Consider the following 20781-nt stretch of genomic DNA (forward strand, 5'->3'; position numbering starts at 1 on the left):
AGCCCATCGTTACATCGTTACAAGGTAAGGCAAACAAACAACACAGGGAATACAACTACACTAATACCTAGTTAAAACAACAATAAACATTTAAAAGTGTACAATGCCTTTTAGTCAGTCTATGGCAAACAGTCTGAAAGTATCTGACCATAATGCAAATGTCGGGGCATTTACAAAAAATACATTTTGAGTTGGTAACCCTGATGTACATTAACCACTTGCCGCCCGCCATATAGCAGAATGACGTCGGCAAAGTGGTTTCAATATCCTGACTGGACGTCATAGGACGTCCTCAGGATATTGAGCCGCTGCGCGCCCCCGGGGGCACGCATCGCGGCGATCGTTGTCGCGGGGTGTCAGTCTGACACCCCGCAACACCGATCTAGGTAAAGAGTCTCTGACGGAGACTCTTTACCACGTGATCAGCCGTGTCCAATCACGGCTGATCACGATGTAAATAGGAAGAGCCGGTGATCGGCTTTTCCTCACTCGCGTCTGACAGACGCGAGTAGAGGAGAGCCGATCGGCTGCTCTCCTGACAGGGGGGGTCTGTGCAGCCCCCCCTCGGATCCTACCCAGGACCACCAGGGAAGCCGCCCAGGACCACCAGGGAAGCCGCCCAGGACCACCAGGGAAACCAGCCACACTGGACCACCAGGTATGCCCCCTAGACCCCCAGGGAAATACTGATCTGTGCAAAGGCAGCTGCCAATCAATGCCCAGGCAGCTGCCAATCAGTGCCCACTCCCATGCCTACCACTGCCAGTGCCCCCAGGGATGCCCATCAGTGCCGCGTATCAGTGCCCATCAGTGCCATGTATCAGTGCCCATCAGTGCCCATCAGTGCCACGTATCAGTGCCCATCAGTGCCGCCTATCAGTGCCCAGCAGTGCCGCCTATCAGTGCCCAGCAGTGCTACCCATAAGAACCCATCTGTGCAGCCTTTCAGTGCCCATAGGTGTTGCCTAACAGTGCCCTTCAGTGCCCACCAGTGCCACCCAGTGCCACCCATAAGTGCCCATCAGTGCCACCTATCAATGCCCATTAGTGCTGCATATCAGTGCCACACATGAGTGCCGCCTACCAGTGCCCATCAGTGCCGCATATCAGTGCCCATCATCAGTGCCCGTCAGTGCCTGCTCATTGGTGCCACCTCATCGCTGCCGCCTTATCAGTGCCCATCAGTGCCGCCTTATCAGTGCCCATCAGTGAAGGAGAAAACTTACTTATTTACAAAATTTTTAAACAAAAACAAAAGCAAAACTTTTATTTTTTTCAGAATTTTCGGTCTTTTTTTATCTGTTTCGCAAAAAATAAAAACCGCAGAGGTGATCAAATACCACCAAAAGAAAGCTCTATTTGTGGGAACAAAATGATAAAAATTTAGTTTGGGTACAGTGTTGGATGACCGCGCAATTGTCATTCAAACTGCGAAAGCACTGAAAGCTGAAAATTGGTCTGGGCAGGAAGGTGTCTAAGTGCCCTGTATTGAAGTGGTTAAATTCTCCAAAACAGGTTGATAATTCAGAGGTGTTTATTAATTAACCACTTCAGCCCTGGAAAATGTTACCCCCTTCATGACCAGAGCACTTTTTACAATTTCGCTATGTGTCGATTTAACTGAAAATTGCGCAATCATGCAATGCTGTACCCAAACTAAATTTGCATTCTTTTTTTCCCACAAATAGAGCTTTCTTTTGGTGGTATTTGATCACCTCTGCAGTTTTTATTTTTTGCGCTATAAACAAAAAAAGAGCGACAATTTTGAAAAAAAAAAAAAATTTTGTACTATAATAAATATCCCCAAAATAAAATAAGAAAACACATTTTTTTCATCAGTTTAGGCCAATATATATTCTTCTACATATTTTTGGTAAAAAAAATCGCAATAAGCATATCTTGATTGGTTTGCGTAAAAGTTATAGCGTCTACAAACTATGGGAAAATTTATGGCATTTTTATTATTATTATTTTTTTTACTAGAAATGGCGGTGATCTGCGATTTTTAAGGGGTACTATGACATTGCAACGGACAGATCGGACTCTTTTGACACATTTTTGGGACCACTGACATTTATACAGCCATCAGTGCTATAAATATGCACTGATTACTGTGTAAATGTCACTGGTAGGGAAGAGATTAACACTAGGGGGCGATCAAGGGGTCAAATGTGTGTTCCCTCAGCGTGTTCTAACTGTATGGGGATAGGACTGACTGGGGAAGGAGACATATCGTTGTTCCTCTCTCCTGACAGAACAGGGATTTGTGTGTTTACGTGCCCACGGGTCGGGCAGTGATCTCTGTCATGTCCCAGTGAGCCCATCCCCCTACAGTTAGAACACACCTAGGAAACACACTTAACCCCTTGATCGCCCCCTAGTCTTAACCCCTTTCCCTGCCAGTTTAATTTTTACATTGATGAGTGCATTTTTATAGCACTGATCAATGATCAATGATCCCGCTAAAAATCGCAGATCGCCGCCATTACTAGTAAAAACAATAAAGAAAAAATAAAAGTCCCTAAATCTATCCCATAGTTTATAGACGCAATAACTTTTGTGCACACCAATCAATATACACCTATTGCAATTTCTTTTACCAAAAATATGTAGAAGAATAAATATCTGCCTAAACTGATGAATAAATGTATTTTTTTATATATATATTTTTTTACGAATATGTCAAACGAAGAAACTGCACCATATGAGACCAAATATAAGATATAAATTCACAACAGGTACTGAAATAACCTAAATAAAAGAATTCGAATATCTATATAAAATCAATTTGCTTCTCAGTATTCTATCTCTAAAATAGTGCAAATAATCCCATCTTAAGGCTATAAAGGAATCGCATCTTAAAATAATAGAAAAGTACATGAAGAGGTTGTTGTTTTCCAAAGAGTTGTGAGCTGGTATTGTTGTTAATCAATCAATAATCACGGTATAGGAAAGTCTCTCCTTCATATGAAATAGTGACTTCAAACTTGAAAAACACCATAGAAAATAGTGATGTAAGATAGGAAAGTCCTTCCACCTGGAAAATCACAGCCTCTTACCAGCCTCAACAACAATTCTCCTCCTCTCCGGTTTTTCCGTGTCTCTCAGTCAGCAAGGCCCTGGTCACCTTCCTCTATAATACCAGACAGGATCTGTGGACATCCTCCCTCAGTCAGCTTGAACGAAAACCTGTCAGGGCTGGGAGAGGAGGAGAATTGTTATATAATCGGCTTACCAAGAGACTGTGGCTGGGTCATAAGCCTAAAAACGGAATTGACCTCTTGATAAGAGATCTGGGCAGCTGGTAAGAGGCTGTGATTTTCCTGGAACACATGCTGGCTCACAAATGCGCTTCTGGAAGAATGGTCAAACACTCCCCTAGACACACTCCTAAACCTTGTTGACAACCTTCCCAGAAGAATTTAAGCTGTTATAGCTGCAAAGGGTGGGCCAACTCAATATTGAACCCTATGGACTAAGACTGGGATGCCATTATAGTTCATGTGCGTGTAAAGGCAGGCGTCACAATACTTTTGACAATATAGTGTATATCCTAAGTCAATGCACTATATAAATAAACTATTAATACAAAACCAACAGAACACACGTGCAGTATAAAAGCATCATAAAAACAAACCCATACTCTACAAGCTACAGTATCTCACAAAAGTGAGTACACCCCTCACATTTTTGTAAATATTTTATTATATCTTTTCATGTGACAACACTGAAGAAATGACACTTTGCTACAATGTAAAGTAGTGAGTGTACAGCTTGTATAACAGTGTAAATTTGCTGTCGTCTCAACATAACTCAACACGCAGCAATTAATGTCTAAACCGATGGCAACAAAAGTAAGTACGCCTCTAAGTGAAAATATCCAAATTGGGCACAAAGTGTCAATATTTTGTGTGGCTACCATTATTTTCCAGCACTGCCTTAACCCTCTTGGGCATGGAGTTCACCAGAGCTTCACAGGTTGACACTGGAGTCCTCTTCCACTTCTCCATGACGACATCACAGAACTGGTGAATGTTCGAGACCTTGTGCTTCCCCACCTTCCGTTTGAGGATGCTCCACAGATGCTCAATAGGGTTTAGGTCTGGAGACATGCTTGGCCAGTCCATCACCTTTACCCTCAGCATCTTTAGCAAGGCAGTTGTGGTCTTGGAGGTGTGTTTGGGGTCGTTATCATGTTGGAATACTGCCCTGCGGCCCAGTCTTCATAGGGAGGGGATCATGCTCTGCTTCAGTATGTCACAGTACATGTTGGCATTCATGGTTCCCTCAATGAACTGTAGCCCCCCAGTGCCGGCAGCACTCGCGCAACCCCAGACCATGACACTCCCATCACCATGCTTGACTGTAGGAAAGACACACATGTCTTTGTACTTCCCCCTCTGGTTGCCACCACACACACTTGACACCATCTGAACCAAATAAGTTTATCTTGGTCTCATCAGACCACAGGAAATGGTTCCAGTAATCCATGTCCTTAGTCTGCTTGTCTTCAGCAAATTGTTTGCGGGCTTTCTTATACAAGCTGTACACTCACTACTTTACATTGTAGCAAAGTGTAATTTCTTCAGTGTTGTCACATGAGAAGATATAATAAAATGTTTACGAAAATGTGAGGGGTGTACTCACTTTTGTGAGATACTGTATATAAACTATATTACCAAAAGTATTGAGACGCCTGGCTTTACACACACATGAACTTTAATGGCATCCCAGTCTTAGGTCGTAGGGTTCAATATTGAGTTGGTCCAACCTTTGCAGCTACAACAGCTTCAACTCTTCTGGGAAGGCTGTCCACAAGGTTTAGGAGTATGTCTATGGGAATGTTTGACCAGTCTCGCAGTCTCCGCTCTAATTTACCCCAAAGGTTTTCTAACTGGTTGAGGTGCAGGCCAGTCAAGTTCATCCACCCTAAACACGCTCATCCATGTCTTTATGGACCTTGATTTGTGCACTGATCCAAATCATTTCGTGGAGGGGGATTATGGTGTGGGGTTGTTTTTCAGGGGTTGAGCTTGGCCCCTTCCAGGGAAGGGAACTCTTAAGGCGTCAGCATACCAAGACATTTTGGACAATTTCATGCTCCCAACTTTGTGGGAACAGTTTGGGGTTGGTCCTTCCTGCTCCAACATGACTGTGCACCAGTGCACAAAGCAAGGTCCATAATGCGCTTCTGGAAGAATGGTCAAACATTCCCATAGACACACTCCTAAACCTTGTGGACAGCCTTCCCAGAAGAGTTGAAGCTGTTATAGCTACAAAGGGTGGGTCGGCTCAATACGGACTAAAACTGGGATGTCATTAAGGTTCATGTGCATGTAAAGGCAGGAGTCCCAATACTTTTGGTAATATACTGTATATCAATTTAGGATACATTACACTATTGCATATTGAGGTTGAGCTTAGTCTGTTTTTTATGATTATTTTTTTCTTCCTTCATGTATGTATGTATGTATGTATGTATGTATGCACGGACAGTTCTCTCATAATACAATTTAATTAAAACATTTTTTTTCTTCTGTCTTGAGGACACATGTTATTTGTTCTTTTTGGATACACACAATGGCATCAAGGTTTAAGCAGGAGCAGTCATCTCAGGCTTTAATGTCAACGCTCAGCCACCTGGCCCAATTTGTTACTTGTTAGCCATTAAAGTTTCATGGAATTCAAGTAAAAAAGAGGAATGTGATGTTGTACTCAGCGCTCTTGAAACCCAAATCCTTCTCTCTTACACCAGGTCTTTAGCCATGCATTCAGTTCTCTAAGGTCCCCCCTCCCTTTCCTGTATTGGTGTATGGCACAGGCAATATTCCAGAGTATATATCCCTGGAGGTCCATCCCTTCAACTTGCAGCCTTGTTCTCTAAATAGATTCTTAAGGGTTCTCCATCTTACATATATTCCGTCATTGGCCCCAACATAGACCAATACAGCTGGGTCATGCCCAGTCCCTCACAGTATTTTGGCTACCTGGTCCACTGCAGGCCAAACCCTGGAAAAAGGAAAGTAGGAAATCACTCATCAGAGACCATCCAGGTGGCATTATTATATCAGTTCTCATGATTAAGGAATTCCCTATTACCATCAACTACCTAGGCCTTCTTTCATTACCCCCACTATCTCTACTAGATGGGCTGCTCGCTCTGTTAGGGATAGCACTGACATCTAGGACTGCCACCTGTGGGTTTGCCCCGGGCACATCTTTACCCAACGTGGCAAATTTGTTTGGGTACTTGGAAACACAGATCACTCCCAAGTTGAGAGTATTTGTAATCCACAAGTAGACTTTCAAAAGCTCAAAAGCAGATTCCCCTAATGCTAGCAAAGTTCCAAGGCAGCCAGGAAATCTAGCACAAGTAAATGATAGCTAAATGACCTCACTCCAATGACAGGTGTCCATGCATCAGCAGTTTGTCTCCTGGAGGCCAAGTGAGAGATCACACCATACTCTGAGGCTCCTTTCTCAAGCCTGTTCTTTCTCCCTCACTGGGACTGTCTACTGTATGTCCGTGGCAGGCCCAGTGAGGTTGTTTACTTTCCACGGAATATAGCACATCCAGGTTCACCTCGTGGCTCCCCTAGAGTCTCTTTAGCCAGCACACAACACAGCAGTATTCACTGGATACCACACAAGAAAGACACCAAGTCATGACTCTGTGGCAGCAGATCTTTCCTGTATGATGTTTCACCAGGCTTAACCTCCAGCCAACTGGCCCTCTGCTTTCTCTCTGCATTTCCTCAGTTTCAGTGAGCAGGGCTAAAGTTAAACCTTGGCTGTGGCCAATCAAAATCCTCCTCCCTTCGGTCCCTGCTTCCCTCTGCTGTACTGTCCAATAACCAAGCAAGCTGTTTTATAGCCTTTGGATTGCACAGGCTTCAAAGGGCCACCAGCCAGTGTTACACATGTGATATCAAGCTGCAGTTTCTAAAGAAAGCAAGATACTTCCTTGTGGTAAAAGAGGTATAAACTCCAGAAAGAGAGAGACATAATTTTGCCCCCTGTATAAAGCATTAATCAGACGTCATCTGGAATATGCAGTTCAGCTTTGGGCACCAGTTTACAAAAAAGAAGTTAGGAAACTGGACAGAGTGCAGAGAAGGGAAATTAAACTGAAGGCATGGAGGAGCTCAGTTATGAGGAAAGATTAGCTAAACTAAAAGTACCACCAAGAACCCCTCAGGAACTAGTTCTAGACAGCTCAGTTGGTTGTTTTAAAAAAGCTGGATCCATTCCTAAATGCACAGAATTATGGATATCGACATTTATAAGTATTAACACTGTAGATTATTGATCCAGGGAATATCCAATTAGCAAATTGGACCATGTTTTTTTGCCTTCCTCTGGATCAACTGTGGAGATAGGGTTCAGTTTATGAAAGTTTTCAATTTACTTACTTTTCTTTTTTTTTTTGTTGTTGGTTAAGCTTGATGGGTTCATGTCTTTTTTCAACCTAAATATGTAACTTTGTAAAAAGTCCAATATGAACAGCTGACCGAATGTGAATCCTGAATGACTCCAAAGAGTGTAATGTACAGCTGGCATCTTCCAACACATTTCAAACATATGATATAGATCAGCACTTTGCATAGGATCCCATCAAAGCTATGTGTATTCAAACAAAATTAATAAACTGCCAAAATGTTGGGGTTTCAAATAGCTCCTTTTTTTAAATAAAAAAAAAGATTTTTATGAAACATCTAGACCTTGTATATGTTTGTTATTCTTGCCCTCAGAAATTCACAGAATTTTTACACAGACAGAATGAAAGTTTAAAAGTGTAGATTCACTTTTCAGGTTAGAGTGGCTCTTGGAGGTAGGGCATGTACTACATAAAAACAAATTGCTGGCTTAGAAAATGTTGAAACTGTAAGATAAAAGCACTTACACAGCACGGAAGACAGTGATAGAAACAAGGACCGCTTGCATACAAAGAAATTATTTTACAGGTAGGCAATGGCCATGGTCTTATTTATTTATTTTATTAGTTCCCTTTAAAGCCGTGGTTCTCAACCTTCTAGTGCCATGACCCCTTGATAAAATTTCCCAAGATGTGGGGACCACTAACAGTAAAATTATTTCCCTTGCTCCTTCATTGCTGTAATTTGGCCCTAGTAGTATATGCTTGTGAATTAGGGACTTTAGATTGTAAGGGGGGGAGATCAGTGGCAGTGCTGGGTGGGAGTTCTGATCAGCCAACTTAGGTGCTCTTGATCAAGGAAGGTCATCTGCTGATCTGAGAACTGTAGTGGGGACTGTTAATGGCAACTATAATCACAGGCAGTGTTACTCACTGTGTCTCTGGCTTCACTGTGTCTCCAGCTCCGTGGTGTCTCGCAGCAGTGACACCTATGCGGAAATCGGGAGATAGGGTCAACTCCAGCCACTTCCACTTCACGTTCCTTGACAGTCAGCTGACCTATAGTCTCCACCCCCCCAGACATGCTGCGAACTGAATGGGCAGTGGCGAAGAGGCTTAGTGGGCAGCCGTGGGGCTCCAGGAACAGTCAAGCTGGGCGGGCCACAGGCTCTAGGGATAGTCCTGCTGGGTGGTTGTGAAAAGGCTGGGAGAGCGGCGCGGGCTCCAGGAACATCCCTGGATTCGGTAACCCCTAACAAATTGGCATTCGACCCCTGATGAGGTCGCAACCCACAGGTTGAAGACCACTGCTTTAAAGGAAACTTGCCAATACCTCTCTTTGAAAATGCTAGCTGTTAGACTATCATATTATGCAGTATTTAATGCATTCTGGGTCATTGGCCAAGAAAAGTATACAATATAAGAGATTCTGACTTTTCTCTGACTTTTATTTGCAGCGTGCACATTTTAAGCCTGTAATGCATATACATTAAATCCAAACACAGCCCGCAAATGAACATTTTTAGAAGGAGGTCAGCGGTGACAGTCCACATATTTTCTCATGAGAGGTGACCCTTGCATGAAGAGAACTTCAAAATGATTGAAAGAACACAATGGGGTTGATTGTCTAAACCTGGAGAGTGCAAAATCCGGTGCAGCTTTCCATAGAATGTCATAAATGTTTTCTTTTGTCAAAACTTAATTGAACAAGCTGAAGTTAGAAGCTGATTGGCTACAACGCACAGCTGCACCAACATTTTCACTCTCCAGTTTTAGTAAAACAACCCCAATGGGTTTATACAAAAACGTAGTGGAAAGAACAATGCTTATATAAAAAATACAGTAAACCATATTAATCAAAAATCTTGTATTTACTGCTCTGATCTTTCATTGCCTTTATGAACAAGTTCTATAGAGTGGAACTTAAATTAACATACAAAGAGCAATGTTAGAAATAGAAATTTTCCTTGATACTACTTAAAACAAGAAAACCCTGGACATTATAAAAGGGTGGTTTATTGCAGATATTTGAAATGGTTACAGCACTTTTTGCACATGATCATCTTCTGTTGAGAGAGCGAGAGTATGTTTGTGTGTTTGTGTGTGTTTGTGCATATGTGTGTGTGTGTATTGGAGCATGTGTACAAGTCAAAATTCTGTTTAGATAAGCATAGTTACAACTACATAAACTGTACATGAAACAATGTTTAAACAGGCAAACAGATATTCAATATTTTTTCCAAACATGGGAACAATGTTCTCACTGATAAACCCTTAGGCTGGGTAGACATGGGCCGAAAATCGGCTGAAAACAGTCGGGTTAACAGAAACCAGCTGAATTTCGGCCCGTGCGTACAGACAATGACTGCGAGCGATGATCAATGAACATAATAGTTCAGTGGGGGAGATCGCTGCACAAATATTGCTTGTGTTAGTACGGTGAACTGTACGTTTATTTCATTCAGCTCGCTGGGTTGAACAGAAAAAAAAAAAAGTTATAGTGTGTACCCTGCATAACAATTGCTTGCTTGTGTGCAAGATGGTACACATATGAGTTTATATTCATATCTATGTACCTTTACGCCATCAGGTATGTCTGTTATTTTTCACATGTCTTTTATATACTATCACCTATTTTAATGTTCAATTTGGCTGCTCTTTGGATAGTAACTTGGATTAACATGCTGATTTGTGCAGCCTTATACACGGTCACTGGTATCAGTAGGAAACTGCCTCCTTCTTTACATGGTGATTCCTGGGTGATCATCTGGGAGCTCTCCATGTGGAGATATTTCTATGCTGACAAGGTAGCTATTTGTATCTGATGTGCGTATGTCCTCTGGATATAGCAATGTTTGAAAGTTTTTTAATGTCTGATGGATTTATTTTATCTTTGATAGTGAGACCTGTTCCTTCCAACTACCCTGAAGTGTGTCCTGATGAAGCAAACAGCGAAACACGTTGACACACAGGGTCTCACTGCCATTAATTTGGTGTCAACTTTCTTGTTTACACTAGATACTCATTACTATCATATGCCTATCGTATGTTTTTAATTCTCTTTTACTTGACCTGTTTGATATGACTTGTTAACAATTATATAATTGTTAATAAAATATATTTTTGTACTATATCATTGTCTATCTTGCCTGCAAAGTCCGAATTAGGGCCCTATGGCCCTTTACTCTTTCTCGCCTCCAATCAAGATGGTACTCTTCATTTTAGAGCAAAATGAATTACCACAATTTGCCTTATCAAACTGGAACTCCAGCTAAAAAAATATCCTTTTTAAATGCTGTTACTTATGGTAAGTGTCAGAAATATTCATTGTAAAGCCAAGCTCTGAGATTAGCAGATATAGACTAAATATAAGAGCCATGTGTATTCATACTTGAATATTGGTGTGCTTTGTGTATTTCTTCTAGATCTGTGCTGTAATCCTAAACTTTGCCTTTGTGCAGAAGTTTTCAAAATTAAGACCAGCCACTGCTGCTCTCTCTCTCTTTGTGCAGGGTGACTGGTCTTATATCCACCCCTCCTGTAGTTTTCTACAGGCAGCCTGTAGTGGGTGGAGCTGCTGGAAAACTCCTACAGCTCTGTTCTTTGCACAGGCTATATTTGCACACGAATTAACTTTAAAATAGAGAAAAAATCCTGACCTCTATTGCCAATCAGGTACATCCTCAGATTAACATTTTACTACGTATTGTTGTAAATGTAGGTAACCTTTTGTGTTTAGTTCTTTTAGGAAAACATTCAGATTGTTTTTTTTATATAAACTGCTGCATCAGCTGGAGCCAGTTTCTGTGAAAGGCAGTTCCTGGCAATCATTTTTTTTATACTCCTATTTAAATAAATAAAAAATATAAATTTTAAAATAATTTATACATTTTAAAATAAAAAAAAAATGAAATACCCTTTAACTACTTCAGCCCCGGAAGATTTTACCCCCATAATGACCAGAGCATTTTTTTTTGCGATTCGGCACTGTGTCGATTTAACTGACAATTGCGTGGTCATGTGACGTTGTACCCAAACAAAATTGACGTCCTTTTTCTCCCACAAATAGAGCTTTCTTTTGGTGGTATTTGATCACCTCTGCGGTTTTTATTTTTTGCACTATAAACAAAAAAAAATCAATATTTTTTACTTTTTGCTATAATAAATATCCCCCAAAAATATATAAAAAAACTAATTTCTTTCTCAGTTTAGGCCGATTTGTATTCTTCTAGATATTTTTGGTAAAAAAAAAAATAAATGGCAATAAGTGTATATTAATTGGTTTCCGCAAAAGTTATAGCGTCTACAAAATAGGGAATAGATTTATGGCACTTTTATTATGAATTTTTTTTTCATTAGCAATGGCGGTGATCTGCGATTGTTATCAGGACTGCGACATTGCAAGGAGACAGATCTGACACTTTTGACACTATTTTGGGACCATTGAATTCTGTACATCAATCAGAGCTAAAAATAGCCATTGATTACTGTGTAAATGTCACTGGCAGGGAAGTAATTAAACACTAGAGGGCAATCAAGAGGTTAAATGTGTTCCCTCAGTGTGTTCTAACTGTAGGGAGATGGGCCACCTAGGACATGACAGAGATCACTGCTCCCGATGACAGGGAGCAGTAGATCCCTGTCATGTCACTAGGCAGAACAGGGAAATGCCTTGTTTACATTACATTACATTTCCCGTCTTGCCTCTCCTCGTCGCAATTGTGGGCTGCTGGCGGACATCAAGTCTGCGGGACTCATGGGCACGCTCGCTGCAGGCGGGGCCGGCAGCATACCCGGGGTTATGAAGGGACGTATGGGTACGCCCTTTTGCGCACCCATGCTATTCTGCCAACATACATCGATGTGCGGCAGTCGGGAAGCGGTTAAAGCTATGGGCTTTAAGTAGAGACTAAAGTGATCAATTCTACTTGAAATTAGAAGAAATGGCCGCACACTACTGTAGTCATTACACAGGTATGTCTGCAAAACAGTTCTTATATAGTCCCACCTATAACAGGTGTCACCAGGCGCTAATTGCAGACTTCCTGTTGCATAAACCTCACGTGTGAAAGAAAGACCCATGAATATATAATTGTATAGATCACATCTAGACAAAAGAAAAACAAATAACCAAAAATGTATATGTGCTCTAACAAGACAACGTATTGTTCTATAAAGACTAAATATAAAATATAAATATATATTTATTTATATATTTATATATAAATATAAATATAAACATTGTCATAAAACACCACATAGTCTTGTTTTCCCTCCCCACCCTGATATGAACAACAATAGATACATATAAACACATACATATCTATAGATGGGGGAATCTCCTAACATAGGAACGGGAAGTTAGGAGATTCCCCCACTGCTGTTCAGGGTGATTATGTTATCGAACTCCTTGAGTTCGCCACTCAACATAATTATTTTTGGTTTAACAATTGTTTTTATTTACAGCAGAAGGGTGTGGCTATGGGGGCAAAATTTGTCCCCAGTCTTGCCAACTTGTTTATGGCCAAGTGGGAGGAGGATGTTGTCTATGCCGAGGACAGACCACAGTAAGTTCTGTGTGCTGGATACATCGACGACATCCTCCTCCTATGGGATGGCACTCCCGGATCGTTGGATCACTTTTTCTTTTTTCTCAATATCAACGATAGGGGCATTGTTTTGACTTACGAATTCAGTTATACTAAAATCCATTTTTTAGATCTTGAAATTGAATTATGTGCACGCCAATTTAGGTTCAGTACTTATTTTAAACCAATAGACCACAATGGCTCTATTCCATCTGTTTCCACCATAAATCTTGGTTACGCTCAGTTCCAAAAAGTCAGTTCCTGCGTTTACGTAGGAACTGTACTGACACAGATAAGGTCAAAAATCAAGCAACCATTTTAAAACAAAGGTTTTTAGACAAAGGATATGACCAGCATGAAATAGACCGTGATTTCCATCAGGTCTTACAAATGGAATGAGCATCTTTGTTAGTCAACAAACCCCCACGAGAACATGATGAATCTTTTAAGTGGTCATTGCTGACATCATTCTCAGTGCAGCACAAACAGATCAAACAATTAATTATTAAAAAATTTCCTTTGCGCTGGTGGATAAATAAATAAATAAATATACTTGTGACTAGGACATATATAGTTCAGTGATTACTGCAGCAAAATGAAGGTGTTCACATAAACACTAAAAGGATGAATATTAAAATAAATTTCACGCAATATTAACAATCGGTATACGTGAAATATTGTGTAAACATAAATAGTGACTATAATGGATAATGAATGCTACAATAATGGTCGCTAGATTCTGCGATCTGACTCTGCGATTTCCAAGGTCAGTAGTCTCTATGTTGCAGCCTATAATAAATATTACTAACTTGTGATAAAGTGCTGGTGCTAGATTAGAAAGGTGAAAAAACGTCTATATGACTAATAAATTATTGTGAAAAAGACATCTGTGAATAGAAAGCATGCTAAAATCTAATAAACACATTCACATCAATAAAAGCTAAAGTAAAAAAATCTTCCTGTGAAATAAATGATATATATAAGTAGAATAACCGAGAAAAAATATATATAGTCCCCAGATGAAGACACGTGACGGTGTCGTAACGCGTAGGGATTGGCTGGAGCGGCACACACAGACTGAAGCACAAGTGAGAGGGCGCTGAGAACGCCACACCATTTACCCATTTTACTCTGCCTATTTTTAATGTAACAAATTTTATTAGAGCGGAGTGACATAGAAGAAACCATGGAGAGTGAGCGCCGGTTCACATTAGAAGCGGCACGACTTGCAGGTCGCCTCACCGAGGCGACCTGCACACGACTGCCGCGGCGACTTGCAAGACGACTTCTGTATAGAAGTCTATGCAAGTCGCCCCCAAAGTAGTACAGGAACCTTTCTTCTAAGTCGGAGCGACTTGCGTCGCTCCGATTAGAACGGTTCCATTGTACAGAACGGGAGGCGACTTGTCAGGCGGCTAGGTCGCCTGACAAGTCGCCCCCGTGTGAACCGGCTCTTAACAGCAAAGAAAGTGAGACTCCCTGATACTGTTTCCACTGCTTAAAGACACAATCACTGAAAGCCTGATTAATACTGATTTAAGGTGAGAGTTCTGTGAGACCACAGTAGGAGGCACGACTACAGAAATAATATAATTAGTATATAACAAAGAACCAGTTGGAACAGAAGAATTATTTATGAACTTTTTATATATATTGCCACCTATTCTCTATCTCCAAGAACTGTTTATTTATCACCTGCATTTTAAGGCTATATTTTAGTGAATTGTGACTGCATTCATTTTTAGAAAAAATTATTGTTGGCACTTTCCACTGTTTAGGTATCATCTTTGATTGGTTGCATATTTATTTCACAGAAAGATTTTATTCACAGGTTATATATATTTATTTCACAGATAGATTTTTTCAAAAATAATTTTATTGATATATATTTTTTCTCACGGTTATTCTACTTATATATATCATTTATTTCACAGGAAGATTTTTTTACTTTAGCTTTTATTGACGTGAATGTGTTTATTAGATTTTGCATGCTTTCTATTCACGGATGTCTTTTTCACAATAATTTATTAGTCATATAGACTTTTTTTCACCTTTCTAATATAGCACCAGTACTTTATCACAAGTTAGTAATATTTATTATAGGCTGCAACATAGAGACTACTGACCTTGGAAATCGCAGAGTCAGATCGCAGAATCTAGCGACCATTATTGCAGCATTCATTATCCATTATAGTCACTATTTATGTTTACACAGTATTTCACGTATACCGATTGTTAATATTGCGCAAAATTTATTTTAATATACAAACAGATCAAAGCCATTATTGATCGCCACTGGAATGTGTTGCAAAATTATCAGATGTTGGGTACTCTGTTGCCGGAAAAACCTAAAGTTATCTACAAAGGAGCTCCCTCTGTGAAGAGTAAATGTTATTGATCCGCCTGTTCGAGCTTTGTTTTTCCATCTAGTGGGTTATTATCCATGAAGGAAATGCACAGTATGCCAGTTTAATATTTAACATTTTTCATCTATAGCTACTAAACTTACATATCCCATTTAACATTTCTGTACATGTGCTACTACCAACATTGTTTATCTTTTGACCTGTCCGTGTGACAAGCAATATGTTGGTCGTACTATATGATCTTTCGCTACCAGGGTGACTGAGCATATTAACAAAATCAAACAGGGTAACACCAAACATACTGTTACTCTGCATTATTGTCAATTCCACAACCAAGACCCAAAGGGCACTGAATTTCTTATTATCGATAGGTTCATTAGAACCTGGAAGGCGGTGCTATTACTAGAGGTGTATGCAGACTCAAAACTTACTGGATTTATGAATTGCAAACCCATTTTCCACTCAGGATTAATGTGGAGTTAGATATTAATGCTTTTACTAATAAAGCATGACGTCATCTTTATCTGAATTTCAAATTATCTATGGAGTTGATAGTGGTGGGTTAGGGCCCTTCTTTCATTTAATTGTCATTCAAGTGGAGTTTTAAATTTTGTTCCCAATTTATATCTAATTTTTGCAAGATGGACTTATAACATATGATTACTGTATATTTATGCATATGTTCCTCTTATTTTTGATAAGCCTTCATTTAAAAGTGTTAGTACATTTTAGAGGTTAAGTATTATGTTCACTTACATAATAGTTTTGTGTAGCTCCAGTTAGCTATATTTCCTGTTTGCTATTCAAGTGTCACCGGAAAGCTGTTAATCATTAACATGTATTTCCGGTGTTTGTCCATTATATTATAGCTGGCTATGTGTTCTGTCCATTATGAGGCTTGGTATGTATTCACTTCCTGGTTTGCTGAGAATGAAGTGATGTAGTAAACTGCTCACTTGTTACCATCAAAACTAGGCTTGACATGCATACGACCTCTATTCTAATCAACAGGAAGTGAGGTTGGCAGCCATACTCCATAGCGAGGTTTGGTTTGTCCCGTATAAACCGAAAGTTACTAAACCGGAAGTGGCGTACTTCCGGTTTACAATTATTCTAATTTGGGGCCACACAGGCTATTTAAACGCGCAGTTTTTGGCAGTAGGTCATACCCCAGATGACGTCTAACCAGACAAAATGCGTTGGGTCGACCTCTGCCAACATTACTGCGCCTCTTCATTTCCTTATATGAGCTTTGCATGCACTTCCTAAACGTGAGTGTTCCGTTGTTACTTTTTTAAATGAATGCAATTTTTAAACGATATTACACTATGTGGAACCTTTTTTTGATTTTTGGTTTCAACGTGTGAGCAAAGAATACCCTTTGGCAATCCCTCCTTCCATTTTGAGCCTCATGTGCCTGTACGCTGTGGATTTGATGTCAATCAACACTATTCAAAGATCTGTCCAGGAGTTCTGATGGTTTTCCATATACGGTGTTTATCGCCATAAGCCTGTTTGACTTAAGAGGTATAAGCCCCTTTAAGTCCATTACTTCCGGTAAGCCTTCATGCAATTGGTGGTGGTGTCTTTTACAAGTTTCTCCTTACCGAGTCTCTTCATGTTGATGTCACTTACCTTATTGATGTTTTTGAGACGCTTTTCCGATATATTCACTGATACCAGGACTTTCTGAATTGTATTATTTATCAATCATCATTCATCATTTTTTTCACTTGGTGGATATCATTTTACATTTATATTCACACAATTTTTTCACTCGGTGGACTATTTTTATATTTCATTGTGTGTTTTACGGATCACAACATGTATTGTCATTATTATATATTGTCATTTTATATATATATATATATATATATATATATATATATATATATATATATTGAATTCAGACCTCCTTAAATTTTTCACTCTGTTATATTGCAGCCACTTGCTAAAATCATTTAAGTTCATTTTTTTCCTCATTAATGTACACACAGCACCCCATATTAACAGAAAAACACAGAATTGTTGACATTTTTACAGATTTATTAAAAAAGAAAAACTGAAATATCACATGGTCCTAAGTATTCAGACCCTTTGCTCAGTATTTAGTAGAAGCACCCTTTTGATCTAATACAGCCATGAGTCTTTTTGGGAAAGATGCAACAAGTTTTTCACACCTGGATTTGGGGATCCTCTGCCATTCCTCCTTGCAGATCTTCTCCAGTTCTGTCAGGTTGGATGGTAAACGTTGATGGACAACCATTTTTAGGTCTCTCCAGAGATGCTCAATTGGGTTTAAGTCAGGGCTCTGGCTGGGCCATTCAAGAACAGTCACTGAGTTGTTGTGAAGCCACTCCTTCATTATTTTAGCTGTTTGCTTAGGGTCATTGTCTTGTTGGAAGGTAAACCTTCGGCCCAGTCTGAGGTCCTGAGCACTCTGGAGAAGGTTTTCGTCTAGGATATCCCTGTACTTGGCCGCATTCATCTTTCCCTCAATTGCAACCAGTCGTCCTGTCCCTGCAGCTGAAAAACACCCCCACAGCATGATACTGCCACCACCATGCTTCACTGTTGGGACTGTATTGGACAGGTGATGAGCAGTGCCTGGTTTTCTCCACACATACTGCTTAGAATTAAGGCCAAAAAGTTCTATCTTGGTCTCATCAGACCAGAGAATCTTATTTCTCACCATCTTGGAGTCCTTCAGGTGTTTTTTTAGCAAACTCCATGCGGGCTTTCATGTGTCTTGCACTGAGGAGAGGCTTCCATCGGGCCACTCTGCCATAAAGCCCCGACTGGTGGAGGGCTGCAGTGATGGTTGACTTTCTACAACTTTCTCCCGACTGCAACTCTGGAGCTCAGCCACAGTGATCTTTGGGTTCTTCTTTACCTCTCTCACCAAGGCTCTTCTCCCCCGATAGCTCAGTTTGGCCGGACGGCCAGCTCTAGGAAGGGTTCTGATCGTCCCAAACGTCTTCCACTTAAGGATTATGGAGGCTATTGTGCTCTTAGGAACCTTAAGTGCAGCAGAATTTTTTTTTGTAACCTTGGCCAGATCTGTGCCTTCAGGCAGTTCCTTTGACCTCATGATTCTCATTTGCTCTGACATGCACTGTGAGCTGTAATGTCTTATATAGACAGGTGTGTGGCTTTCCTAATCAAGTCCAATCAGTATAATCAAACACAGCTGGACTCAAATAAAGGTGTTGAACCATCTCAAGGATGATCAGAAGAAATGGACAGCACCTGAGTTAAATATATGAGTGTCACAGCAAAGGGTCTGAATACTTAGGACCATGTGATATTTCAGTTTTACTGTTTTAATAAATATACAAAAATGTCAACAATTCTGTGTTTTTCTGTCAATATGGGGTGCTGTGTGTACATTAATGAGGAAAAAAATGAACTTAAATGATTTTAGCAAATGGCTGCAATATAACAAAGAGTGAAAAATTTAAGAGGGTCTGAATACTTTCCGTCCCCACTGTATATATAAGTGCTGCATTTTATTACATGATCTAACTTTTTTGCTTTTGTCTCCGGCCATGCTGGCTGCTGTATATATATATATATATATATATATATATATATACATTTCTTCTTTCACAGCGCGATAATTTCCCTCCTTTTTGTTTTGAATTATATGTATCTATTGTTGTTCATATCAGGGTGAGGAGGGAAAACTGTTGTTTATTGGCTAATTGTTTAGGAGTATAAGGATACAGGGTGACACAAGACTATGTGGTGTTTTATGACAATGTTTTTATTTTTTATATTTAGTCTTTATAGAATACATTGTCTTGTTAGAGCACATATACATTTTTGGTTATTTGTTTTTCTTTTGTCTATATGTGATATATACAATTATATATTCATGGGTCTCTCTTTCACATGTAAGGTTTATGCAACAGGAAGTCTGCAATTAGCACCTGGTGACACCTGTTATAAGTGGGACTATATAAGAACTGCTTTGCAGACATACCTGTGTAATGACTAAGCGCAAGTGAAGTGTGCGAAATGCATCTATCCAGCATTCTGATGCCTGTAATTTTTGGGATGTCCAAATAAAGAGGATGTTGATCTACAGTGGTGTGCGGCCATTTCTTCTAATTTCATTGTGTGCGGAGGCGAGCACCTGCTGGATCATTAGGCTTCCTTATCTCACCAGGAGCGGCGGGTTTTCTTTTTTCCATCAATTCTACTTGCTACAGTTAGAAGGCAACCTTCTACAGCAAGGTACAAATTAATGGGATAAGTGTAGTAACTAGTAGTAATCAAGAAATGTAGCTCTGAATTACTTTACAAAGAACACCAGTTCTAGATCTAGAAAAGGGTGTCCGACTTGAAAGCTGGTTCTAAAAAATTATCTGTTAGTGCAAATAAAAAAAGGATTCATGGACAGTACTCAACTGTGTTTCACGTGCACCTATTGAGTGAAAACTACAAAAAAGTGTGTCTTTTTTTTTTTTTTTTCCATTCTTTCAATGCTTTGTTTCTTATTTCACAATTCTAGGAAATGTGCAATTGCATTCCACATATTTTTCATGTGTGCATTATAGGAGGATTTAATTAGTTGCAATATATACTTTTGCCAAGCTAATTTTTTATCTTTTTATCCCACAGTCTTTAATAAGGGCAACAGGACATCAGTTACATACTGCATAAAGAAAACAAGTTTTACCATTGTACTGGAGGAAACAGTGGTTACGTTGTGCATTGCCATCCTGCCTCTGGTAGTAATAGAAAAATCAATAACAGAATTTAATAAAAGAACGTGATGATTGTTTTACAACAAATTGAATTCTCAGTTAAAATGTTCCAAAGAACAAAATGTTTTTATTTTTAAGCCTAACTGAACTTTTATTTAAAATCAACCAAATAAATAAAAAAAAAATAGGTTTGCAAAAGTCATACAATTCCGTTTCTTTAGAAAACAGCTATTGCCGAAGTAGAAAAAGCTTGTCCCTTGGCAGCATGCTGTAGAGCAGCCTCTCTCAACCAAGGTTTAGTGGAGCCCTAATGTTCCTCCAGAGGTTTCTAGGGGTTCTTTGAGCAATGAGCAACCTCACCCTCTCTGATAAACATTGAAAACAGTTACCCATTTGGCTATCTGTAATGAGGGAGTCAAATGTAAGGAGCATTTAGTGATTATCACAAAGTTACATAGTTAGTCAGCTTGAAAGAAGGTGCTAGTCCATCTAGTTCAACCAATAAAAAATGCACACACGCATAGAAAACCTCCATATATACTGTTCTATACCCACGTTTGCAGTTGATCCAGCGTAAGGCAAAAAAAAAAAACAATAAAGCATTATCCAATACGCTCCAGTGGGGGGATTCCTTCCTGATCCCCCACCAGGCACTCGGATATTCCCTGGATCAACTACCCCTGTTGTCATTACTTCTAAATATTAATATACAGTTATATTTTGTGCATTTTGGAATTCAT

The sequence above is a fragment of the Aquarana catesbeiana genome, linkage group LG08, assembly GCF_042186555.1.
Source record: "Aquarana catesbeiana isolate 2022-GZ linkage group LG08, ASM4218655v1, whole genome shotgun sequence".
NCBI lineage: Eukaryota > Metazoa > Chordata > Amphibia > Anura > Ranidae > Aquarana > Aquarana catesbeiana.